The sequence below is a fragment of the Pezoporus occidentalis genome, unplaced genomic scaffold (assembly GCF_034315485.1).
Source record: "Pezoporus occidentalis ecotype Australia unplaced genomic scaffold, CSIRO_AGI_Poc_V1 ctg112, whole genome shotgun sequence".
Lineage (NCBI taxonomy): Eukaryota > Metazoa > Chordata > Aves > Psittaciformes > Psittacidae > Pezoporus > Pezoporus occidentalis.
In genome coordinates this window covers 2,019,106-2,038,454 of record NW_026912907.1, presented here as the reverse complement: position 1 = coordinate 2,038,454, position 19,349 = coordinate 2,019,106, and the positions used below count along the sequence as shown (strand labels likewise).

At 39.8% G+C, this 19,349-nt stretch overlaps 1 long non-coding RNA gene across 1 annotated transcript; it reads left to right on the top strand.

The window, feature by feature from the left end:
- The first annotated feature begins 3,976 nt into the window (after window positions 1-3,976).
- Window positions 3,977-19,110, top strand: LOC134171464 (uncharacterized). Its single transcript, XR_009967642.1, has 3 exons — window positions 3,977-4,077; window positions 8,843-9,038; window positions 18,532-19,110. It is a non-coding gene; the product is annotated as an uncharacterized LOC134171464 (long non-coding RNA).
- Window positions 19,111-19,349: the final 239 nt, after the last annotated feature.

The following is a 19,349-nucleotide window of genomic DNA, read 5'->3' as shown; positions in this document are numbered from 1 at the left end:
GCTGTCTTTATTGGGTCAGGATTCCTTTTTAAAATGTTTGGCTTTGGCAGTTATCTAGTCTTTCCCATTTTATTATAATAAAATTAGAAAAAAGATGTCCGTTAATTCCCTCTCTTTGAACAGATTATAGTAAGAATTCTTTCCTTCACTTTGCTGCAGCCTGAGATCTAAAGTATTTAGGAAATTAGTTCTCCAAAGCAGTCAGTGAATTCAGGTTCCAGGTCTGATTTCAGGCTGTCCTTTGCCTTATAACTTACAACGAATTATAATGTATGCCTACCTTTAAAAATTACCTTAAATTCATTGAAAATAAAAACAGCTTCAGGGTTTAACAAAACAATCAACTTGTGATGTGACCAGGTAAAGCTCATGAAAAATATATAAATTATCAAATCATTAACATGGAAGTACTTATACAATATCATTTCTATGAACACATTTATTGACAAAAGCTGAGTAACATCTCTGAAAGACAAAGAACTGCAGTCTGTAGTCAAACCTAAAAAGACATCTTTTAGGTGAAAATGCACTGAGTAATCGGTTAGCTAAAGCTGGGAAAAATAGGGCTTTCTTTACTTCTGAATGTGAAAGTAGAAAATCCTAGGTAATTGCATTATTTAAGAGTACAGACGTAGTACAGATCAAGAAACGTCACAGAATTACTGAGTAGGCAGCTGGGTGTGGAGAGAGAAGCATACTTTTACAGCAGCTGGAAGATTGTGTTCAATTTGGCTGTCAGAAATAGACAAACAGGCCAGTAGGCAGCAGAGAGGGAGAGATGCTCCTTGATCTGGTGGAAACATAAGGCACTCAGACAGAGACCAAAAGCCAAAAAAATATTCTGTGGCCAGAAAACAGAATTAAAAATGCATCTGTAATTCAGCACATTATTTTTTTCTTCCTGCATGTTTTCTATGTTAGTAAAATAAAAGCTGGCGTATTGTTTAATCTCATGTAAAATATGTGTGTGTCTAGACACATGCATGCCTTTGAGAAGCAAGACCACTTAGTAGTGGCTCAGGGAAAGGTACACCTGATGCTCAGGGCAGATGTCGCTGTTTGTGGGAGTGCAGAGCAGCAGAGCTTCCCTCCTATGAAGGCATATCCCCCAGATCCAGATTACAGGAAGGAGCAATATTGCTTTCTATCTAAGTGAGGGAAAGCAGAAGATCAGGCAGGTGGGTTTGAGTGACACCTATGTGGCAGCCTGGCAAGGGTCCAGCTGGGGAAAGAGCTGAGAGGGTGAAATCCTTACCTAAGGTGATTAAGCAGAGTGCCATTTACTTCAGCAAAGCAATGACATCCTACACTAAGGGAGGATATGGCCCCATTTTCTTCCTTTGTTTCATGTTCTTATTCATGGTCCACAGAAAGGCTGAGATTGTGATCACATTATGACTTGTTTGAGACATGCAGACCTGTACACCTGCTGTTACTCACTGTACACCTTCCTCTCTAGTTCACTGGGTTTTTAATTGTGTGCTTTCATTTTATGTTTATGTAGGGACAAACATATCTCTTTAATTCCACCTATTAGCATTGTCTTGTAATCCTAATCTTAAAATAGCAAAACAAAGGCAGTAAGTAAAATCTGGTTTGCTTGAACAAATTCAGAATATTTTTTTTAAAGGCAAAACACCAGGCTTTCATTAGCAAAGCAACTAATGAAACCACATCAACTGTACCTAGGATAAACAAGAACTGCATCCACTGAAATTGAAACTGTGTGCTTTCTCTTAATGGGCAAGTGTCTCTGAGGACAACCTGGTAAGAGAAAGTGATCCAGACTTTGGGGACATCATTTCTTTTTTTTCTCAGCTATGAAACTTTGTGAAATATTTCTTTGTGTGTTCTTAGAAACTCAAAAGGTACATAAGATGCAAAACAATGCTCTCTGTTCTTGGTTGCTAGCAAAATAGGTCTTTATCATAAAAATCTTCATACTAAGGGTATTCGTACAGTTGTTCCTGATAGCACATCATTTATTATGCTTCTTGTTATTGACAGTATTATTTTTAGTGCAACAGATAAGAATCTCTGTCCCCTAGAGTACATAACGTAAGGGCAATAAAAATATGAAAGCAAAAAAGAAAACAGCATACTAGCAAAGGGCCAGAATCTCACACACTTATTATCACAATGAATAATCTCTTATTCCTACAGTAGTCCCATTGACCTCATAGGTATTTGAGGACTGAAGTCTTACAAATATATCAAAATTTGGCCTAAACTTTGAAATTAACTAAGGTGATGGAAGATTGCTCTGTATCAGTTGCCTATCAGGGCTCAAGGCTACCAAGCAATGACACCAGTTCTCCAGAAACAGATTTAGGCTGTCCTTCGCTGAAATATTCAGCAGGACACAGCTGTTTATTGTAAGGATTTGAGGTGTGATTTAACTGAATGACAAATTGACAGTTTTGTGTCATTATCTACTGGATCTTCTGACACCTGTTTGCTTGATTCAGAAAGCAAAATCTGGTGAAGTTACTTATACATTCCTTTTAATGTGTTACGCAAAAACTCAATCAAAATCAAGTGCTTAATAATGTATCTGTAAAAGAATTTTTTATTTTTTTCACCTGGTTTATTATCCAAATATATCCAAATCACCTGGTTAATTTTATCCAAATTAATCTAGAATGTTAAGGAGTTTAGTTATGTTCAGAGTTGTTATTACACCTAAATAGTTTTATCTTCAGTAACTGTAATTCAGTGGCATGCCCAGAGCAAAACCCTATGCAAAAGAAGTCTTCTTTAGCATGGTAACTACAGCCTCTTCAAAGAACACCATTTTGTGTAGCCATTTTATCTTTGTAAGGGGTCACAGTTTTTGCACTTGCAAATGTCTGGGCTTTATCTGTGTGCTGAATGACTCACCTAAAATATTGTGGTTACCTAACATCTCCTTCTAGGAAGCACAGCAGCTTCTAACTTCTACTATTTGTGTATGCACTTGCTGTCATAAGAAACCTTGCTGGCTGCCAGCTCCTGTATCAACTCCTTGAGAGAGCAGACAGGCAGGACAAGCTACAGCAGTCAGAAGGTTGCTCAAATTTAAGATGGGACACTTATTTGGCAAATGACCCCTTTACTTGTTGCTAACTATTCTTTGCTCACTTTGAGTTTGCCATTGCAAAGGAATGTTGCAAGTTGTTACAGATGGAGAGTCACATTAGAACCTTATTTCAGCACAGACTTAATCTTACCTGTGTATTTCTACTGGTTTACTTAGTCTTATGAACATCTTGAGTGATGCCACCTGCGTATTTTCTTTAAGAAAGTACTCTATCATCTGTTTTCTTTATTAGAGTAGTTACCTTTGTCCATCTTCTCCAGGTAAAATTTAATCCTCTTCTCTATTTTACAAGACTGCCTAGGAGAGCTCCAAATGTTTAGGATTCTCTCTGTGGTATGAATTACATGGATAACCTGGACACATCCAGTGCTTTTTCAAAACAGCCTATAAGCAGTGGAATTAACTTCATTTATAGGTAGCTAACACTCCACTTACAATCATTCACAAATCCATATCAGGTATACCAAAGCCTAGCCATCCAGTTATGTATGCATCCATAAATGGATGCTGGTTCTGAGAAATCATAGACTTCAGTTTTAAAACTGCTAACTATCAGCATTGTAACCGAAAAGTTTAGTGCTCAGGACCTGGATAAACCAGACCCTTGTGGAACCTCAGGCTGGATGTTCATAACCTGGGTCAGGGAATATATATGTGTGTGTGTTTGGAAATGCAGACTTTCTTCTGTTGTGCTAGCAACAGCTAGCTCTGGCAGCCATTTCTTCCTCTATCATCTGTGATGTCCTCCTCAGCATTCCCTCTAATTCCATTAGGGTTTGTGGCACAGAGTGCTGGGAATTCAGTGCAACAGTCAACCCTCAATAGCAACCAAGAAAGAACCCCTTCAGGCCAAATGTTTCCACACGTGTGTACTCAAATCTCTCTAATAGCCCTGTAAGCCTAAAGGAAGTATTTCAAATAACAAGAAGGAGAGAAGCATTCATGTTCTGTACCTTCAAGCGTGACTGCAGTCATCATTTGAGGCCTGGAGATTGCAGGTATGCTCTTCCATTTTGAATAATTCTTTCAGATGTTTCATCATAATCTGAATTTCACCAGAAGTGGACTATGGCAGAAGAATTTGATGATGGGATTTCTATGTTTTATTTCTAGTTCACTATCTCTTGACATATTTATTAGTGACATTTTGCAACATCTTACGTCACTTGTGACTGCAAGCCAAGACATGATGTTGCTAACAGAGGGGAAATAACACATAATGAGATAGAGCTAAGTATAAATACCCACACTGCTTCAAACAAAAAAGAGGAGTGGAAAGAAGGGGAAAGAAATTCTCTGTGACGTATATTTTTAGACAGATTCATGAAAAAGTCTTTTTTGGAATGGTTTTGATTACTCATTTTAGTCTTTCAGAGCTTCAAGTACATTGTTGCAAGCTAGTCTCCATCTGTCAAATCTCTCTTAAGTGATGCAGAGATCCACACAGAGAAAAGAAAGAAAAAACAGATTTTCCTTAAAAAGCTCTAGGCTGAAAGCTAACTATTTTAAAAATTAAGGTTGGGTTCTTTTGTTTTCTAGTTTAGGTTTTATTTATTTATCTTATTTCTTTTTTTTGGCCAGCAAATAGTTAAATTTTACTATATCCAGACCACAAAAAGAGAAATGTCCCCAGAGAAGCTTTACATTATCGATGAACCACCTCTTCCATATTTGCATGCCCTGCTTAGCTAGCTCATGTTTGCTAAAAAACAGTAGTCTTGGGTGACTACTACTTTAAAAGAAAAACAAAGGCAAAGATGGTTACTGGGTCATTCCAGGTTGAAGAAGATAAATGCATGAAATGTTTCCATATATAGTTCCTGTACCTCTGTATCTTAAAAAAAAAAAAATCAATAAAGTAGAAAATTAGAAGTCTTTTTCTAAGCTCTATTGAATTTTCTGATAATATCTGCTTTCAAGCCTTCTACCCTGATATTGATTTCTGACAATGTGCATATATAAGAGGTATGTGCGCATCCCTGCATGAGTCAGTTGAGAAGAGAAAGGAATGCCAGCAACAGTGGGAACCCTGCCTCCACCGCCATGCCTATGTACTAGCTGCTGAATGCATTTGCAGACTGCTGTTATGTCTCATAGCATAACAAAATAAGCTCCAAATGCAAAAACAACTGAACACCCCTCAGTGAGCCACTGCTAGGAAGTTTTTTTGCATTCTTTGATTAGCATCCACAATATTAGTAGAAAAACAGCCTCTAAAAACAAGTGGCTGAGGTCATGTTACTGAGGTGTCCAGTACCATGTACTGATACTCTCCCCTTACTGTTTAGCAACTCAAGGCTATCACTGCCGGCTGCTGTTGCGTGGTTACTTCCTTTTCCTTTTCTTTTTTTGCTTTGAGGTCACTTCTAAGTCTTATATTCTGCATTGCCCTGACTGAGCAATGGCTGCAGAGAAATATAAGGAATTGTTCCTGATTCATTCAGCAATTCTGTAATAACTTCATTGATGCAGCACTGACTATATAAATAATTTTTCCGACCACATAAAACTCAGAGGACTTCTTACTGAGAGCATCTATTCATTCAAAGAAAATTGTATGAATATGAATGGGGAAAACAGTATGAATATCAATGGATGAAGTCTAGGTCATTCTAACAAGAAAGAATGTGAAATCCTTTCTACTGAGACCTGGTCCTTTAGGTGATTTAGTGCCCCTCAACATCCACTGAAAACTGATATTCAGCAAATAGAAAGAAAAGGTTTCTAAATGATAGATTACGGGAGAAAGAACAGGCAGGATGTCAAATCCTGAGAGACAAGCCATTTCTGTTTATTTGTTATGGAGGTTTTTGCACAAAAGTCTCTTTCATATACCAAAATTAATATAAATTTGCTGTGACTTCCTCCCTCTCAATAAATAGCTCTGAAATTGCTTCAATTCCTCAGCTGCATTTAAACCATTTGATAAGCAGCTTTTTGTCATATACTGATATGCAATTTATACAGCTGAAATGTGCCTTTAACAGAAATCAGAAGTGAAGGGATCAAATAAATCTCTGGTATAATTACAGGGCTTCCAAGTGAGCTGCACTAAGACGAATTTGACTCGAGGCTGTATATTTAGCCTGGAAACAACCAGCCTGGGCATCTCGAATCGGACAGACCTGGCACACGTGCAAATGTTACAGCTGCCACCACGATGCAGATGCTAATAATTCTGCGGCTTTGTACCCTGTGATTATGCACGTGCTGTGTAGTGGTTCAGATTAAAGAGTTAAACAAAGTGCTTCCCCCTCTCCTTTTGGCGGAAAGATAATTCAAACCCATCTGATATTCACAGACAGTTGGACAGCAGCTGAGGTTTCATTAGGAATCCCAAGTATGGCCAGAAGCAACATACACCTCGGTGTTTCCGGGAGCTGCAGGCAGCCAGAACAGATGGTAGAAATCATCATCCCCAGACAGCCATCAGGGGAACCTCAGGCCACATGCTTGAATTTTTCTCAATGAACCACATACAAGGCAGGCACTTGATCCATGTGACGGCAGCTGCTGGGTCCTGGGGGAACGGGAGGCGGTGGAGTGGAGGAAGGCTCTTGCAGGTTATTAACAGGTCACACTGTGACATTAGCAGTCCGGAAACATCGCCTCTCCCAGGGGGCTAAAACAAAAGCGAGGGAGAAGTTCATCATAATTCAAACACAGTTCAGTGCTTACAGATTACAGCACATAATCTGCTTGGCAACAGCACAGCGTGCAGAGACACTCTGCTATCTGATTTCCCTCTTTCTTCTAGCTGTTTCCATTAGAAATGTCAGAAGGAATCCTTGATGCGGTAAATGTCCTATGCAAATCTCGAGGGAGGAAGAGAACAGCTTCCCTGCAATTTTCAGAATGAGACCCGGAGGCAAAGCTGATGGTGACGGCTGAACTCCCTCATTCAGATGTCCCTAACCTTTTTGTTCCATCCATGACATGCTAGACGCTGCTTTGCTCATTGATCATCAGAGCTTGTCTGAATCACCGAGCCCCTTTTGTGAGCAGAGACTTGCTGCAACTGCCTGCCTTGTTAAAAGGAAACTTTCTTTGGTGATATTTTGGACGTAATGAGGCAGTTGGAGGAAGAGTCTTAAAATACTGCATTTGACAAGGTGAATGCTTTTAGACATCAGTACCCCAACCCTACAACTGCCTATCTCTTCGTCCCAGCTCTCCCATGCAGAGCCAGCCATTTACACCAGTCTGCAGATGGAAAGTCTCCAAACCCTAGGCCTGCTTTAAATGTTCTCTGTCCAGAGCTGGCAGGTCAGGGCAATGGTAGTCAGCCACACAATCCCAGAATTACATCCTGGAGAGCACAGTAATATAAATATATGTAAGTGTGGGTTTGTGTGTACAGAAGGGGATGTGCGCCTGTGTACTTGTAAATACAAATAAAATTGCTTCATACCCAGAAACTGCTTACTTTTTTTATTACTTATACATTCTAAGTATAAAATGGAATCTATCAGTATCTGAAGCAGACAGATTTGGCATTTAAATATGCCTTAAGATTTTGGTTGTGCTAAGCAAAGTTCTTCACCAGCCATCTTTCTCTATAGAAAAACTTGGTTATCTACCTCCTCACCTCCTCTGCAGGACTTTTTTTGGGGGGACTGGTATTTCTGTTTCCTGCCTTGCACTCATACTCCTGGTCTTCTTTCTTCTCTGCTGTGCCAGACACTCCATTTCTCACTCTTTTACTTGACTATCCAACCTAGGAAGACCCTTAGTAGTTTTCAGCTGTTACTTCTCAGCTTCTTGAAGAAAATTTCATGCTCACTGGATCATTACTTAAGACAGTAAATCCGAAGTTTTGTCCGAAGAATCCTTTCCTGTGCATCCATTTCTTGTGTTGTACAGGGAAACCATGGGTGAGGTGTTGGATAAACATCAGTTTTCTGGGATCTTGTGAACTTATTTTGCCAAGCAGCAGAAACCTGTATTTTCCTTGCAAACACTGACCATTTGTTTGATCTTAAGGTCCTAGTTCCAACCCCTCTGCCATGAGCAGGGACACCTCACACTAGACCATGTCCCCCAAGGCTGTGTCCAACCTGGCCTTGAACGCTGCCAGGGATGGAGCAAAACAGACCTCAGGTCTTACAGACTGGAGCTTGTCCTGACTTGTATATATATATGTATTGGTCTCCCACCATAATGTTTTTAGAACAATGTGTGGTATGAACAATAAGGACTCTTTTCAGGATTGCAAATTAATAGGAATACAAGTAAATGGTATAGTTTTTTTTTTGTCTGGAGCTGCAAGATGTGTGTAAAGTTCAGGAATCATAAAACATTACTGAAGGAAACATCAATATTTTTTAAAGACAGATCTATTAAAAAAACTCCTCAACTTTTTTCCTTTAACATAGAAATTGCTTTCATCCTCGCAAGAATTATCTACTGTACTAAGTCTAGACACATTCTTCTTTATTAGAGAATATTTTTGTATGAGCCACTTTCAAAAAGACCTTTTTATGTTCCACCAAGTAATGAGTGATCATGTCAGTGCAAAGAACAGGATTTTAAAAAATAAAGTTAATGATGTGGGATGAAATTAGCCCTTTTGAAAGAAGTCAGGCTGACAGTTCCCCCTGAACTCCATATTCAGCAACAGATGAAGACCTACAGATGAAGTGAGGACCTGAAGGCATGTTACATCCCACCCTTCTCCTGCCCTCTAGCACAATTTGGTGCTGCACGTGTTCTCTAGCACAAAGACCCCATTGACCATCTCACTCTGCGTTTTGACTAGTCCAGCCCCATCAATGTTGCAGCAGCATTTGCTCTAGCCTTGGTAAGCCCAGAGTTTTTCCACAATGTTCCACCAGCACAGCAAGTATCCATTTACTTCAGATGTAGTACATCAAGTCTGATAGCCTATCCAACAGTAATCAGTGCTAAAGGTCTCAGAGGAGAGTGCAAACCTAACAGGCATACAACACCAAGCATTCAGGTATGTGTCTAATAATTCTGACACAAAAAGGATGTTTTTAATTTATCTCTAAATTTGTATTGACTATGTTCCCCAAAAAACATTTTTTTTATGCTAGGGTACCTAAGTTTATACTGGGCGTTTTAACTTATTCGTTTAAAGTCTCCAGTGGAATGAAGTTTCACAGGTTAATTTTTTTCTGCTGTCCCACTATACCAGTTATAAACTTGTTACCTTTAATGCTACTGTTCTTGTCCTCCAGTGAATAGGAATGCTAACTGGCTTGAGGTCATTCAATCAATGACCTTCAGTTCTTATTCCATCACCATGTAACTGTTACCTTCCTAAAGTAATTCTGGTTCTTGTATGAAAAGCCTTTAAATGGAATCTTCCTTTTATGAAAGGATTTCCAGAGTAATAAATATTTTGTGTTATTCCTTTTTAGACTTGAAGTTTCACTTTAGAAATGGGGAAAAAAGAAAAAATATTTTTTTCAAGGGGAGATCGCACTACTTATTTTTTCAAGTTGTGAAGATGTGCACTTATAGCATAGCTATTTTAATCTTCTGATTCAAGGTAACAACCCAGTTACATGTCCATTCACTTCCTGCAGGTGATAAAGGCAGTACTGGTGAATGATGTTATCAATGGGAATTGGACAAGACTGTTCATTTTACCATACACCACAGCCTCACAGACGTCATACTGCAACATTACATCTTTCCTACTAATATCAGCTGAATGTCCAAGTTTTATCCTAAGAAGAACTCGTACAAAATAAATCAATGCATGGGTTAAAATCTTAGCTTTGTCAATAATACATTCATGAAGCACTGAGACACACAAAATGATAAGGAAAATTGCGGTAACAAGGTTGAGGTGTTGGATCACAGCAAAAGTATGTGGTCACATACCATGTATTAAAGGAACAGTCTGTGCCAGTCCTGTGGCGCTAGCACAATATGAACATCCTGAAGTAGAGTCATGATCAGTACATCGCCTTTGGCTTGCTATACTGGAATAAAAGGACAGGGCCTCACCAAAAAGTTATGGGCTCATTTGCAGACAAAGCGGGGAGGATATTACAGCTTCTGGCAGGGCAATGAACTATGCGCAGCCAAGAAGGAGCAAACTAGACCACAGCAGGGGATGAAACTATCTATCTCAGAGCAAGCTGTTGCTATTTTCCTACCCTGACACAGTAGAATCACAAATCCTTGGAGTTTCAGAAAGAAGCAGGCTGAGAAAGGTGATGGGAGGATACCAGAGATGCAGCATTAATTCAGTGTGATCAGTGACTCAGTCACTGAGTTACTGATTGCTAAACATAACCCTGCACCTTCAGAGAATATGAGCACACAGAAATCTTTAAGAAAAACGAAGTTACATTAAAAGCATGCATGAGAAAGGCAAACACTGAGAAAATAGGAAGGACAGAGAACGGCAAACACATAAAAGGAAGCAACAGTAATGAAGGCAAATATGCACAGAACGAGCAATGGATAGAAAGAAAGGTAAACACATAAGCAAAAAGTAGTGATTAAAAGAAAAGGTTATCCCATAAATCTTTCTGGAGTTTTTTTGAGCCTCTGAAGAAGGGATTCAGCTGCAACAATGATCTTACAACACAAAGCCTGAATGGAAATTAAAATCTGCTTTAATTAATAGCTATAAAAAATTGTTAATCAAAGATTTCTCTTTTTATAATGTTGGCCTTTCACAGTTGCAGAAAACAAACCTGGCGATGTAAATGACAAAGTGTCAAAATCTATGAAGCAAGTAGGAAACCCCAGGAAAATGTACTTTTTCATTTGGTTGTTATTTTATGAACCCTGTATGGTGGCAACAGTGAAAATACCGTAACCTTGCTTTGTTATCATTCTACCAACTCTACCATCTTCTCACATGTGAAAATACTTACACATTACTGGTTGACTGTTATGAGAACAGGATGAAAGATAACTCTTCTAAAGTATTCTCTCAGCTCAGTATTATTCGGTTACCGTAAAGATTTAATAGAGTATGATTTCCCTTTATAAAATTTTCCAGTTTGCACTAACACTTCTTGCAGCCATTGGAATAAATTTCAGACAGCGTATCCCAAAAGACAAGAAAAAGAAGTTCTGTATTTTTCCAACACAGTGTCAACCTGAAATATGAACAGTGCCTAAAGAAAAATGTTTCATTTCTGAAGAAACTCACACACATGTAGGCATTTTCTGTTACGAAAAATTTGCTATCTGATTTGGTATAGCAAACTTCTAAGTCAGAACTCAAGTTAATGTCTTAAGAAAATATTATTGACGTTAACAAACACACCCAGTTGTTTTGTTGCTTCTTTTAAAAGCATAACAAACCATCAGGAGACTAGCTGCCCTGCTGACCAGCTAGCTTTGACAGGCGATTATTTTCCAAGGTTAGTGTTAGGTAATTGAAGATCTCATTCAAAATTCCCTTGGGATTATTTCTATTGACTTAGAAAGCTATAAATGGGACCCCTGATTCTCCACCTCCTCACTCAGTGGTTCACAGGAAGCTGCAATGTCAACAGAAGTGGAAAGGAGTTTCCCTGAAACAAATGAGGACACGTGCCAGGTATTAAAGGACTGCATTAGGTAAATCATTATAGACAAACACTGGGACACTTCACGAGTTCTAGCAAATAACAAAGTACCAATAAGTACTACATGTATTTTTTGAGTAACTAAGCTAAAAACCTACCATAAATCATAGAACTATTTCAAATCAAAAGCAAGCAAGGCTCTGTTCCCCTTCCCAAAGTTAAAACCTTTGAGATAATGAACTATATTCAAATCTGGCTTATGTATTGTATTGCAGACTTTGATTAACTCAGGATACAGTCATTTCCTACTGCTCAACACCTTGTACTGCTAGTTCTTTCATCACAGCCACAGTCTATGATACCACCAAGGTCATCACAGTTGTTCTTAGTGCAATGGGGAATGTCTCAGGAAAGAATGAGTGACTTTGAAAAATTTTGCTTTGAACTTGGAAGGACTCCACTGCAGCAACAAAAACTGCTCTCAGCTGGAACCAAAATATACCTTTAGCCACAAGCAGTCTTCCAGCAGCCTGAAAACACATAGTAAGATAAGGAACATAATTCCAATAAAGTAGTAGTGAAACAAAGGTGAAGTTAATCTGCAAGAGAGGTAATTAAGAAAGAAAGATCCTAAATTCTTGCAGACAGCAGCAGAACTCCATTCCTTTGAGAGCTGCCATTGGCAATAGGCTAGTACTAAAATGTCCTTCCTTCCTTCTATCCTCCCATAAAAGGGCGATACACACCATTTTAATTCAAAAATTTTAATTAACATATGCTTTACAGCAGGTGCTCTAGAAAAATCATAGGCATCTGAATAAAAGCTTAAAGGCCTTGGATTATCTTTTAACACCAGAACAGGAGACTTTAATCAGGTCTGCTATGTCTGGCACATACTGAGAGTTAATTAGGTTTAACAGAAGTAATCATAATGGAAATGCTTGGGTTTGTGGGGTTTTTCCTTTTTTTCATCAGTAGCAAGACCTGAGGAGAACTCTGCTTACACTTTCAAGGTGGCTTATGTGCTACCTTGAGGCTCTGATGATTTATTTTTTCTGGTGGCCAAATTCCAGACTGTAGGCATTGCCGTCCACGGTTCTGTCTTTTGGATAATTATTTAAATGCACGGGTGTATAGTAGGTGGAACGTGTTACCAGGTTACAACTTAAACGTAGCACATGTACTGCTGTAAATTAACATGGAAAGGACCCACTTTGCTTCAGGGAAAGCAAATATCTAAGAAGTGGCATCTAAGAAAGGACATGCCTGGATCAGGCCCTCCATCATGAGATTTTAGTTAAGCCAGAAACCCTCTGCTCGGAGAAGCATGTTTTGTGTTTCTTTATTTATTGCCAGCGGATATATGACCCAGTCCAAGAGACTTAAATCCCCTTTCCTTTGGTAAGGACTGCAGAATTGCTCCTTCAGGTCACATGTTGTTGTCCTGACAAATCATTAAAGTTGTTTATGAACAGAGTTACTAATGTAGCTTCTTCACATTTCCAGTAAACCAGTTTATAATGTATTAACATAGGAAGCATTTGATCTTAAGTCAAATAATTTAATTTACCTTCTCAGCCAAACCAGCCGTTATTATCCTTCTACCCTGGAGAGATAGAGTTTACCAACTTCCTTATTAAAAGTAAATTTGTGCTTCAGAACAACAGTACCAAAAGCAACCAGCCAAATGAAAGGGCAAAAAATGAGCACAGAGGCCAGAAAATATGAATGCAGGGGGGTTGAGCAGAAGAAGATAAGCTACTTGCACACTAAGAGCTGGTCTCCCAGAAGAGACATTGAGTACTTTCATGATTAGACCAATGAAAGTGATTTCACTTTGAAATGAATTTATGACCCACTTTCAAATCCCTGAAGAAAACAGGGATTTAAAATGGGAAAGCTGAAAAGCCACAACAGCATCAATGCAAACGTCTGCTCTTTTTCTCAGTTTTATAATAGTGTCATGGCCCTGATGTTAAAAAAAACCCAACAGTATGTCAGCAATGTGCTGGAGGCAATGGAAGTTATCAATCAGTAATGTGAAGTGGATTTAAGCAGCTTAATAGAGGGCAAAATTCAATTGATTAATGGTTAGGGAAGTACGCACTGACATGGAGGTTTTCAAGGAATTACAATCTGATTAAAATTCCATTTTAGAAATGAAGGGATATGGGATGCTAATCAGTCTAAACCACAGATTATTAGTGCCAGCTATTTGTAACAGCTGGGACTATTGTGATGAAAACAAAACGTGACTCAATTTTGGTGAAAGGAAGATCATTTATTCATTTTGAGATCTAGAGCACATCAGAATAAACAACGTCCATGCACCAAGCCTGCTTATCTCTGGCTGCCATTTAACACCTGAAAACCCAGTCCTCTTCTGGTCAGCTTTGGTGGGAAAGTGAAAACTGGGATCTCTTTAGTCACTTACATGCAATAAGGTTCTCCATGTTCATTAGAGCCACCTCACAAGGCTCTGAAGTCCTCTACAGAACTTCAGACTAGGAGACTTTGGGAACAAATGTAGATTTAAGAGGTCCTGCCAGCAAGGCAGGTTGTAAGAAAGTTTCTTTTAGAGATGTCGTAGTAAGATAAAATCAGTGTCATTAGTCTTAAAAGACTTCTCCTTTTTTTTCTCATTTTAGCATGAACATCTATTTGGGTTAGGAATTCAAAACTCAAGGAAACCTTTCAGGAACAGTAGCTGGGATCTGGCTCATTGCATTTATGTCCCCATAATGTGGCAATCTCATTGACTTGCTTGAGAAAAAAGAAGAGTTAAAGCAGTGCTTCTCTTCAGCTCCTAGATTAAGCAGACCATTATTGCACTGCAGTATTTATATCATGGTTTTAGTAGCCTCAAATTTGAGCTTTTCCAAACCACATTTGTACTGTTTCTGGAATGCAGTGTCTTGTACTTTGTGTGTTTTCTTTTAGCTCTGCTATTGACAGCATTGGTTTGCTTTGGCATGGCTTCTAGTTATGAGTACAAAGAGCTGTGACATTTCAGAAGAAGATGTGTAAAGTCATACTTAAGATTTAAACCCTTTAACAGAAGCCAAACATATGTTATCAATTGAAGTTGTGAGCACTGATCCAAATTTGGAGTTATTCTGGCAAATTAGGTCAATTTCTAAAGATTTATCAGGATAACTTCTAAGTAAGGAGATTTGGTTTGTTAAGAAACAGGCAGAATACATGAGTAACTCTTCATTTCCACATATTTGATTCCCCTGGCAAGAACGGTGTTTGACCCTGAAAAAAAAAGAAAAAGATTTCTAAATTATTTCTAAGTACTTGCATATGGCATTAAAATAGACAAAGATATTTATCACTTACTATTTCTTATTACGCTGATTAAAAACCAAACAGTTCTCTGAGCCTGATGAATGTAAGTTCTTCTGGGGGGGATATCAAACATAAAATGGGAGAATTAAAAACAAACAAAAAACCAAATTCCAATCTGTTCCCTTCACCCAGTGAAGATCACTGGCGTTAGGACCTCTATGGCCTAATTTAGGCAACCTTTCTCTTCTGCAGCTGACCTTATACTATGAACCAGAAAATACTAACATCTGGTAGACTTGATAAGATGGAATTTTCTGACAGGCTTGTTGCATTCCTGACTAAAATAAAGAATTTGTTATGTGACCTCCATAGAGCTACTGAATGACTGGGAGAAGGTCAGCAATTTCTCAGACATGCCTACCTTTGCAGCTCACATTTGCAGGTAAGGAACAATCCTTTTATGTAAGGAACAACTTATATTCACCTTATTGCTATGGGAAAGTCTCTGAATGGAGACTGCTCCTGGGTTATATTCCTCTCTCTGTCATGCAGTGATAGAGGCATGTGCCAAACCTTAAAGACCTACTAGAAAGAAAAGTACATGGTAGAGGTGTTTCAGCAGCTGGGGTGGAATCTGGGTTTTAGCATACATTATTAAATGACACTAGATGGCAGAGCAGCTGTTTTGAATTAGTTAAAGTGGTATCTCTTGTAGTGGTTTGCTGTTATTTTATTTTATGACACTACAGTTTCAAATGGTGTTGACATATATCTATGCTGGCTTTTGAATTTAATGAATTTCTTGGCTGAAGGCTGAAGTCAAGAGTATAGCAGGATCAACATGAACTTTTTAATCTAGTCTAAGGGTGACAAAAGACTAACAAACGGGAACAGAAAGGACTATCCAGCAGCCTTCTGGCCACATCAGCTGAATCTCTGTTCCTGTGACAAACAAGGATATAAAAGTTTGGGGTCTAAAAGAAGTTGCTGAATTGGGGAACTGGAAGATTCTGGACAAGACTCTGAAAGACAAGTTCAGAGCTGTAACAGGGACTTGTGTGGACCTTTCACTGGCAGTGCGTTCCCACTGTCACCACTGCCAGCAGACTGGTTTTCACCTCATACTTACCATCCTGCAGGGCAACTGCTCCTCACACAAATCTATATCAAGCCTAAGGCACTTGTCCACCATGACCTGTGGAAGGGTGGGTGTGCTGCGAATGTGTTCACCCTTCATATCCCAGAGAAGCATGATATGTGCTAATGTGACCAATCGCTCACCCAACATTGCTTAAAACTCTTCATCTGTAAACACAGAAGTGGTTTACAGTGGTTTACAGTGGTCCTTATAGGGATGAGATCAGTATTAACTCTTGCTGAATTTCCAGGAATACCCACACATTCTCTAAAATACTGTACTTTTTTCTGAACCCCCCCCAAAAAGAAAAAGTAATGGAAAGCAATAAAACCTTTCCTGCTATATCACTTCCTTCAAGCCTCTGTTTATAACTTATAAAGGAGATGCACTGTATCCTTGCTGCCATCAGATATGAGGCAGAGAGACAGGGCTGTGAGGAGCTAATGACATGACAAAGAGCAAAGACTCCTGGATCCCTGCCCTACCCACTTGGCCATGCTGCTCAGTAGCCTTGTTTTCAAATCCCATCCAAAAGTGGTGCCGTTGGGTGTGAAGAACAGTCTTTAAAGCCGCAAGGCAGGAGGCTGACCTCCTACAGCAAAATGCATCTTGTTTCCCTCTCTCCCTTAAATCCAGGTGACCTGGAAGTGCTCAACAGAGCCATGTAAATAGCTCAAACAAGTTTCCTTCAGGTCCAAAAAAAAAGTAAATTAAGACAGCCTTCACCTCTTTTGTGTCTCCTTTCCTTACAGAGCTTAACAAAGGTACTGAAATGAGTGTTGCAAGTAGACATTTCAGAATTGCACCGTTATGTCACAGAAGAGATAGATAAAATGTGAGCAAGACTGCTTTTACAGCACCCTACCATGAAATGAGGGCTTCCAGGGCCTGCCTTCTGATGGTTTTGATTCAGCTGGAGCATGAGCCAGAGCTCCAAGGAGAGAGCAGCTTGGAGGGGGCAATTGCTGTCCTTTGGCTCCACGTGTGGGGTCAGGGCCATTACCCTTTCCCCTAGCAAGTGCTGCTGCCAGCTGAGGAGAGGATGTACTCTGCTGCCAGAACAGACTGCCAACACACATCTGTAAACTCACGCTGTAAACATCACTTTGCACCTCTGCAAACTGGACAAAGCCCACAAAGAAGGCTGAAAGAATGAATTAATGAATTCGGAGAGCTGCTGTCATGGGAGTTGCTATGGAAGCAAAAGGAAATATTTTTAGATTGTTCTTGCATCACATATTCTCCCACACAGAAACTCCCATTCCCTCAAATTACCTCTAGCAAGGAGTGAAAGAGGAGCATCTCTTCACTTTATCATCCGTTCTGCCTGTTTTCTGAGCTCATAGTGAGCCCATGTTGGACTTATATTGCAGTCCCCTGGGAACCTGAAAGCTGCTGAAAGACAGAAAGATGTATGTGGCTGCTATACAAAGAAGGCTTGAAAATTTTCTGTGATTTGAAATCCATGGCTGACTTCTGTGCGTCCCTGCAACAAACATTTGTTTCTTTCTTCTGCAACTTCTGGAAGTGCAGTTGACATAACATTAACTCAGATATACAGATCTCCTGTGCAAAAGGAAAAAAAGTGCATTAGTTAAGTTATATGCATTATGCAGAAGACATAAACAGCCACATGTTTGTGCATAACTGTATGATTCCTTAGGGAGTAATTAGCATTTTGGCAGAGCAGCTTGCCACTATTTCTATCCTTCTGCCAGAGAAATTTGATGGGGAGGAGCCTGTTTTGGTTACTAAAAAACAATTTATCGTGTAATATTTAGTATAGCTACAAAACACATTTCAAGGTAGATAAGCTAGCCAACTTTGATATTATCTGTTCACCACTGACCTCCTCCCTCATATTTTCTTGACAGTTTTAAGGTAAAATGTGAACCAGAAAGAAAGAGTACTGATAATGGATGGTCTGTCTGAAGTATTGCCCCATGCTTGAAAATCTACTTTTATAAGAAAACATATAATTTTCCCCTTAATGTGGTCATGCAATAAAATTGATTCAAAGTAGCATTAGGGAAAACACTTTTTCAGGACTGGCAAATATCTGACTTAGAGAAAAGGACTCCTACAATATCTACAAGCCAGCAGGTTGTGGGGCTGTACAAAGACCTACATAGAGTTGCCAGGCTGCAGATAAGGATCACTTTCACAGAGCCTCTTCACCAAGTCGCAGGATGGTGGGGAGAGAGCCCGACACATCCGGTTCGCACAAGTTCCTCTTTATAGGCACGCTAAGAAATGCTATGCCTCAGATAAGACTTCCCACAGCAGACATTTCTTCCTAGATCCAGCACAGCGTGTTAAGAGGGCGCCACCAAGAACCTCAATGCAGCTGGGGGTAGGCGTTCTCAAAGCCTTAATGTTTGTTTTCACAAGGGACTTCTTCAGCCAAAGAGGGGAGTAATGAAATAAATGTCATATGCCACAAAACGAATGGGGGATCCCACACTTGTTCTTTTCATCCCTCGGCTGTACGTCATAACCAGCCCATTTTCCCCATCCCACAGGAGAAAGAGAAGATGCTGAAGTAGCACACAGGCGCCTGCAATTTCTGTGTTTCCTAAGAGCTTGGGAAGGCTCCCGACAGCCCTCCCATGCTGACAGAAGTACCACCACCCACCCCACCAACATCAGTGAGATACACCAGAGCAGCAGGCTGGAAATGGAGGATTTGCTCCATCAGCAAACAGGCTGCCCTGGAAGGAAACCCCTTGGGAGGAGGAAGCAGCCCTGTGTTGAGGGCAAGCGAGGTTCAGGAAGAAAGCTGCTGATAGATGTCCAGTGAGACCAGTCTCATTCATTCATCTGTCAGGAGACTTCATTTGTTTACCATGGCCTCATCCTCATCATGTCAACCAGTGTGCTGTATTAATATGTTGAATTAGCTTGTAGCTCTCAATAAATTACTGGCTGACATGTTTTGGCTGCTTTTGATTTGATATAAAGAAGGAGATGCAACAGTAATCACCAAAAAGAGTGGATATCACTGTCCATCTCATGACAGGGTGATTAATGGTTTTTAATGGTACTGCTTTGACCTCTGCCAGTTAGCCCTAGCCAGGAAATACAAAAGCAGCTTCTCTCTGCAGCCCTCCCTGGGACACACTTTTGCCAGAGCTGCCTCTGTGGCCTCCATCGCTGAGAGGAGGGAGAATGAATTAGCCTTCACCTCAAGATCGAAGGTGGCCAAGGGAGCAGAAGGCCTTAAAGCTTTCTTCTACCTTGGTAGAAGGTTTGTACCTGGTGTCCCTCATACTTTATAACTCTGAAGCACCTGGAATACTGTGTTCAGCTTTTGGGCCCCCAGCATAATAAGGACATGGAC